Below are 8,607 nucleotides of genomic sequence, written 5' to 3'. Positions count from 1 at the left end.
GGCAGCCCCTCTAGCACGATGTAGGTAGCGCAACCCTGGTTAGGTGGCCTATCGAAGACTCTTCACCAACCAAGAAAGGCAAAAGTAGAGCAAACGGATTGATTTTACGGCAACAGACCCGGCAACGAATAAAGGACAACGATTGGAAAGTTGGATCTTGAAACGTGAGAACTTTGAATGAACCCGCGCGTGTTGGGCTCCTGGCCCGATGGACTGCGGAATGTTGGCGTGATTTCAAGGCGGCGTACGACTCAGTGAAAAGAAATTAGCTTTGGCAGATAATGTCTGAACATGGTTTTCCGGCGAAACTAATTAGGCTGATACGTGCTACGCTGGATGGTTCGAAATCAAGTGTTCGGATCGCAGACGAGATGTCAACCTCGTTCGTGACGTTAGACGGATTGAAGCAGGGAGACGCACTTTCGAAATTTACTGTTCAACATTGCACTGGAGGGTGCTATTAGGAGATCTAGCGTGCAGAGAAATGGCACTATTATCCCAAAGGTCGCACATGCTCCTTGGCTTTGCGGACGATATAGACCTTATTGTAATCGTCAGTGGAAAGAAGCCTTCGTGCCTCTGAACAGGGAGACAGCGAGGATTGGCCTAACCATTAATTCTACCAAGATGAAGTACATGGTTGCAGGTAGAAATAGAGTTAGGCATGGTGGGTTAGGTGCTGAGGTAGTGTTTGATGGGGATGTGTTTGGAGTTGTTGAAGAATTTGTTTACCTTGGAACACTTGTGACATGTGACAATGACGTTTCCGCGAAGTGAAAAGACGTATTGCGGCTGCGAATAGGGCCTTTTACGGATTACGTAACCATCTTAGATCCCGCAGCTTGCTAACGGAAACAAAATTCGCCCTGTATAAAACATTGATTCTTCCGGCTCTCTACGGTCAAGAAGTGAGGACGCTGAAAGAGTCAGACCGGAAAGCTCTCGGTGTTTTTGAACGTAAAGTGCTGCGGACAGTACTCGGTGGGAAACTTGAAAATGGCGTCTGGCGCAGACGCATGAATCACGAGTTGTATCAAGCGTGTAAAATACGGCAGACTTCAGTGGGCTGGTCACTTAGTGCGAATGTCGGAAGAAAGAATTGCGAAAATAATATTCAGCAGGGAACCAGGTAGAGGTCGGCGGCTTCGGGGAAGACCACGAATACGCTGGCTGTACGCAGTGGAAGAGGACCAATTCGGCGAAGATGTCGTCCGGGTGCCACAATAGATGGTGATCTGACATGAGTTTTTTTGGAGTAGACCAATCGGCGAGATGATACCGTTGTCTTCAAGTCGTAGGCGGTCACTTGAGGAAACTTGATTAGCCTCGTGACGAGAATGCGGCCTGCTTTTGTCACTTGTTGGATGATGATTTCGCCGTGAACTCACCTAAGATGTCAATGGTGTCACCAGATGCGCTCACTACCACTACATCAGTGGGTATGATGACATGCTTACCAATCGATGTTCAAATGCGCTTCGAGATAATGGTGAGGTCGGAAGCACAATTAAGCTACAACGTTGCTGCTGAACCGTTGATCTTTGCATACTCCCGCTGTTTCTTGAGGTCGATGAGAAGCAGTAACCTTCCTTGCGGCCCTTCCGCTTGCACTGAAGACCGCATACGAACCTGGGCATCTTGAATTGATCGCTGTAAAACTTTCTGGAACTCGATCTGGAACGCTTCACAGTGCTTGTTGACCGACGCAGCGTACGAGAAAAATCGTCGGCGTCGTTCTTGACGTATTGAAGACACTGGTAGCGAGCGTTGAAGAGGGACTTTTGGCGTCCGAACAGCTTCTTCAGCTGCTTGACGGTGGCATCGAAGTCAAAATCACGTGGATGACTCGGCAGAACACTGTTTACGTAGCGTTAGTGGAATTGCGTTCCGATTTTCCGCAGAAGCAGCCTTACCTAGCTCACGGTGTACTATATTAAGAAGGTGATACATTCCGAAAACTGACAGTTACTTACGATATCAATCCTATCAACCTCGAACAAATTTGCGAAAAAAAAAGATCTAAGCTGTGATGGTAAATCCACCAAAATGGCTTTGGTGAGTGATTTTGACGGATAGCGCCGACAATTTTTGTCGCATAGGATTCATCGAATGTAGCGCGGTTGTTGCACCATGGCCAGATTCATTTCCCGAGCGCGTGCACGGAAACAAATAACAATTGTGATTTAAAAAAAACAGTAGCGGAAAATCAACTGATGATCATTGTTGTTCTACTATTATCAAACGTTTTAATAAAAATAAAATGCTTTTAGAAGTGCGCAGCAATGGTAAATCGGTCTGATGTATTCTGCGCAGTTCATATGTATTTTCCATACGTTCTCCTATAATTGTTTTTAATCCACTTCGATACCATCAATCCGCCTCCAAACTGGATGGCGTACACTCAGCTCAACGCAATTTATAATTAAGTATTGAGTTGTATATATTAGCATATATTAGTTGTGGTGCTAGAGGACATCTTGAAAATCCACTGAGATTCTTTCAGAAACCCTTCTGAAATTATTATAGGGCGTCTGTACCAGTGATAGTGGTAATAGTAACGGGTTGAGGAATAAAAAATTACCAGAAAATAACGGAAGCTCGTTTTTCATATCTGAATACGTCATGACGCGTCATATAAAAGCTGTTCTATTCCATTTTACATAAAAAATAATTTTAGAATGATAAAATCATCAAATCGATCAAAAAAACATTTCCTCCATTACTGGAACATGTTCCAGTAATAGTGCTAACGTCTGTTCCTATAATAGTGGTTTACATTGATTTCTCATTGAAACCCACTATTATAGGAACGTCCCACTATTACTGGTGCAAAGGAGCAAAAACGTTAAGGTTTTTAATTGTTTTCTACTATTTCCTTACAAATTTCCAAACAAATTTGAAACTGCTCTACCACTATTATTGGTACACACACTACCACTGGATCAGCCACCCTATGTAGTTATTTCTTTGATCACTCTGATTTTTCCAATAACCTCCTTGGGACTTCCTATTGGACTATCCCAGAAACCCATCTTGGGTTATTATGGAAATCCTTTCAGGATTCTGCTGTAAAATTCTGGAATTTTGCCGAAAATGATTTAATGATTGCTTTCCAGTGTAATGGAAACTATTTTTAAAATCTGGGTTCGGGGATTCTCACAAAATTTGTCGGGATTTCTCCTGGAAATCCAATCGAAATTATTATTTAAATTCTGATATTTTCCTCGTAATCCTTCAGTATTTCTTCCGTGAAACTCTTTGAAAGTTCTTTAAAAATCCCTTTGAGATTCTTTCCGAAAAATTTCTTAGATTATACCTATTATTCTGGAATACTCTCGGAAAGACGCCTGAGACTATAATTGAAAAAAATCTATTATTTCACTTTCTTCCGTGCAAATTCTTGGGATTCTTTCGGAAATTCCTCTGGAATTCTTTTGTAAATCCCAATGGAATAGTCCCAGAAATCCCTGTGGAATACTTCCGAAAATCCTGCCAAGAAGCTTCCAGATGACGGGATTTTTTTTAAATCTTTATTTATGGAAATCATCCGAAAATTCTTCTGTAATTGTTTGGAAATCCTCCTTATAATCTTACAGAAATCCTTCTTATATTCTTACAGATTTATTGCTATTGATGTTATTATTTCTGCCTGAGATAATTTTGTATATCCAGAATTTTACCGAAAATTCCTTCGTGATTCTTTAGAATTTTTTTCTAAGATTTTTTGAGAAAAAAAAACTCTGTGATTCTTCTGGAAATTCATAAGAAAGTGTTTTTGATTTTTTTCGTGATTTATCAGTGATTTTCCTTGGAAATTTTCTTAAATCCTTGGCAGAATTTTCTGAAAATCCCTCTTGAGTTCAATTGGAAATCCTCCAAGAAAACTACCGGACAGCCACTGGGACTTTAAAAAAATACCTATGAGATTCTTCTGGACATCGTAATTATTCTGGAAAATATTCATGAAATCGTCTGGATGTCTGTGACTTTTCTTTGAATCTTCAGGGATTTTTGCGAAATATCTTCTGGGATTCTTTTGGATATCACTGTAAAAAACATTCAAAATCCATTCGAAATTCTCCTGAGATTGTTTCAGAAATTTACGAGAATCCTTAAAATAATTCCTTTAGAAATCTCCCTGATAATATTTTAGTGATTTCTCTGTGGTTCTTCTGTAAATCGACCTGGGATTCTTCCGGAAATCCTCCTTTAATTCCAAAGCAATTTCCAGAAGGATATTTTTAAGAATCCTGTATGTTTTCCCCTAAGAATCTCAATGTAATTAAACAAAAATACCAGAACAATTTACGGTTGAATCCCACAAAAACTTCCGGTGGAATTCTTGAATGCTTATCATTCAAGCAGAATTACAGTCGTATTTCCGGATGAATTTCGGCAGGTTTTACGGAAGAATCCCAGCAGAATTTCTTGAAAAATTCCAGTAAAATTTCTTGAAGAATCTTTGAAAGATGTTTTGAAGTCCTCCAGCAGAATAACAGAAAGAAATCTGGGGGTATTTTAGAAGAATTTCCGAAAGAATCCTAGAGAGATAGTCGAAAAAATAACAATTTTCTTGAAAAATTCAGGTTACTCCCAGATTCTAGAGGTAATTCGGGAAGAATTTCGGCAAGAATCCTTAACAGAAGGATTTGAAGGATCCTCAGAAAGATTTTCGAAAGAATCCCAGAAGGCTTCCCGAAAGAATGCTACAGGAGTTTTGGAAGAGTCCCAGACAAATTTCAAGAATATGGACGTAAAAATCTCAGTGGCATTTCTAGAATAATTTCAGAAAGATTTTCGGAAGCATCCTCGAAAGTATTCTAAAGGGATTCCGAAAGCATCTCAGGTGATTTCCGGAAGAATACCAGAGGTATTCTCATAATAATCCCAGAAGTATTTCCGGAAAAAGGCCAGAGTTATTTTCGGAGGAATTCTCGACGAATTTGTAGTAGAGTCGTAGTACATTTTTTGGAAAAATCCTCTAAAAATATCCAGAAGAATTGCATCATGATTTTTGTTAGAATCTTCCATTGAATTTCCGAAAGAATCTTCGAGAATTTCGATTCGAATTTAATTTCCAGAATTTCAAAAGTAATCTTTAAGGAGATAAACGCAAACTCACATACAGATGTAGGCCAATATTCCAATAAGATGTCCAGAAGAATCACAAAGGATATCCGAAAGAATCTCAGATATAGTACCGGAATGCTAACGATTTTTTTTAGATGAGTCCAAAAGCGATATCTGGAAGTATTCTGTGATTTCCAGAAGAACTTAGAGAAAAATCAGAAATAATCTCAAGATTTCCAGAACAATCCCAGTGAGGTTTTGAAGGATTCATAAGTGATTTAAAGAAGAATCCCAGGAGGGAAATTCCAAAGAATTCTGGAGTAATTTCTGGACCAATGTCTTTTTTATATGCTGTATCAATATTTACAAGTAATTATAATAAATAAGTATTTATGGAACAGTAACAATTTTAATTTATCGCCATAATTGAACGACAATTTTAATTAGAATGTGCATTCACCACATCATCCCTCTCAGAAGGATTGTGATTCTTAATATTTTTTTTTTGCGGTGATTCAGAATTGTAATCACATACTAGTTTAATTGTATGTGGTGTCATTCAATATTTAAAATAAGATACGTTAAGCCGAACATGTTGTTCCTTCGACATGAACAAATAATGAGATTTTTTCGATTACTTTGATTACTGATTTCTTTTTCTGAGAATCTTCTAAAATGGTTCCGAAAATTCCGTTTGAAATTATTCCGTGAATCTTTCTGCAGTTCATCTGGACATCGGAATTATTCTGGAAAATATTCATGAAATCTTCTGGATGTCTGTGAATTTTCTTTAAATGTTTCAGGGATTCTGGCGAAATAACTTCTGGGATTCTTTTGAATATCACTGTAATTTGGATTTAGAATTCTCATGGGATTATTTCAGATATTAACGAAAATCCTTCATACAGAAGTGATGCTTCTGTAAATCGCCTTGGAATTCTTCTGGAAATCCTTTTATAATCCCAAAGCAATTCTCAGAAAATTTTTAAGAATCTCAATGGAATTTCTGAAAAATACCAGAACGATTTACGGTTGAATCTCACGAAAACTTGCGGTAGAATTCTTGAATGATATCCGGAAGAATGACAGTCGTATTTTTGGATGAATCTTAGCAGGTTTTACAGCATAATCTCAGCAAAATTTATTGAGAAATTTAGAATAGAAAGATATCCGAAAAAATCCTCAACAGGATTTTTGGAAGAGTTCCAGATATTAGCGTAAAAATCTCAGTGGAATTTCTTGAAGAATTTCAGAAAGATTTCCGAAAGCATCTCAGGTCATTTCCGGAAGAATACCAGAGGCATTCTCATAAGAATACCAGAAGTATTTCCGGAAAAAAATCTAGAGTTATTTTCGGAGGAATTCTCGAAGAATTTCTAGTAGAGTCGTACATTTTTTGATAAAATCCTCTTTAAATATCCAAATAAATTGCATCATGGTTTTTGGTAAAATCTTCCAAAGTATTTCGAAAACAATTTTCATTAATTTCAAAGAATTTTATTTCCTGGATTTCAAAAGTAATCCTTAAGGAGATACACGCAAAATCACATATAGAGTTCTGCAAAAAAATCCAAAAAGATGTCCAGAAGAATCGCAATGGAATATCCGAAAGAATCTCAGAAGTAATACCGGAATGATAACGTTTTTTTTTTTGGATGAATCCCAAAGCGATTTCTGGAAGAAAATTCAGAAATAATCTCAAGATTTTCAGAACAATCCCAGAGATGATTTGAAGGATTCATGAGTGATTTAAGGAAAAATCCCGGGAGGCGCTCCCAAAGAATTCTAGAGTAATTTCTGGAACAATTTTTTTTTCATATGATTTATATATAAAAATACTTTGATTCAAATATATTTCCTGTGTAGCATTAAGTTTCACTGCAGACACAGCTCGTAACATCAATAATAAATTTATTTTATAAATCTTTTAAGCACATCTAAATTAAATAACAGTTCAAAGAGTAAAATACCATTCTCATGAGTTTTTGAGGATCATATGGTCGGTGTTTAGACAGACCAGACTAGATGAATTTTGGAGCTCTAAGAATACGTAAAGAACTCCATCAATTTTAAATCTTCCATGTTATTTTGATACAAATGTATCATCAAATAGATAAGTTCCATTATTACAGTAAATATCTATAGTATTTTGATGTTTCACATGTTTGGAATACATTTTTCTTACTCGATTGAAAAAAACATTTGGTTCAGTCTGTCTGAACGCCGACCATATCTATGTTTGCTATTTGATATTTAAATACTTGAATTGTGCTGTATCAATATTTACAGGTAATTATAATAAATAAGTATGTAGAGAATTTTGATTTCAATTTTTTTTTGCGGTGCTTCAGAATTGAAAATATTAAAAGTCTATTGTAATCACATCCTTTTTGTTCAATTGCATGTGGTGTTTTTCGATATTTAAAATAAGATTCGTTAAGTCGAACATGTTGATCCTTCCACAAGAACCAACAACGAGCATTGCTTATGTTAAGAGATTTTATCGTAATGCACAACCAGCCTAAACGTTCTTCCCCTTTTGTTTATGTACTAATTATAATTTCAAATCATTTTAATTAAATTAGTTGTGTTGTCTACTATTGTACACGGCAACATGTTTCAAAATAAGTGGAGCTGCTTTTAAAACAAACTTTAACATCGATCAACCAAACCATAGAATATTCAATAGCGGAAAAATAATAATAATAACCGATCATTGCAAATCGAGCCGAATTGGCGCTCTTTCCGTGCGCACGCGCTTTCTGCAGAGCTGTCAAACATACTTTTGTGCCTTCCTTCTTTCGCTCTCCCTCAACTCAACAACTCAGCACGATTCACCTCGGGGTGGATTGGTGAGCTGTCTGGTTGTTGCAAATGAACACTTATCGTGTAGCGCGACATCATCATTGACACTAAGCTTGCAAATCACCAGACAAACGATAGGTGTAATTAACAACTGCCCTCTAGTGGTCCGGAATGTATATGGTACGATAGGAGTGACGTCACATGTTTAAAATTAAACTTTATATTTACATCAGCAAAGAGCCTGCCTTGTTAATTTTTATGCCGTGACCTAGCTGTTAAATCTGGTTGGATTAGAAAACTTAGAAAACTTTTCTAAAAATTCTGAGATTCACAGACTGATATTTTCTGACATCAATGGACCGATGCACGAGTTCATTATTTGACGTTTTAGCGGTGCCGTGTTATTTATGTCACCATGGAAACTAGTGAATTCGGCACCGCTCAAACGTCAAATAAGTGAACTCGTGCATCGGTACATACTGCCGTAAATCGCAGGTCGGTCCCACCTGTAAAAAGTAGGCATTGAGAAAATATGACTATGAAGTTTCCAAACTTGTTTTCCATACGAATATTCAAAAAATTCCAGAGAATTGGAAAAAGTTCAAATCTTAATGAAACTTTCACAATTTGCTTTTCACTACGATATCTTTCCGAGAAAAAAAAACATAAAGATGGACAAAACACGGTTCATTTTTGTGTTATACGGTGCGGAAATCTGTAGTGGGACTGATA

This window comes from Aedes aegypti, chromosome 3 (genome assembly GCF_002204515.2).
Source record: "Aedes aegypti strain LVP_AGWG chromosome 3, AaegL5.0 Primary Assembly, whole genome shotgun sequence".
Classification (NCBI taxonomy): domain Eukaryota; kingdom Metazoa; phylum Arthropoda; class Insecta; order Diptera; family Culicidae; genus Aedes; species Aedes aegypti.
This window is presented reverse-complemented; position numbering follows the sequence as displayed.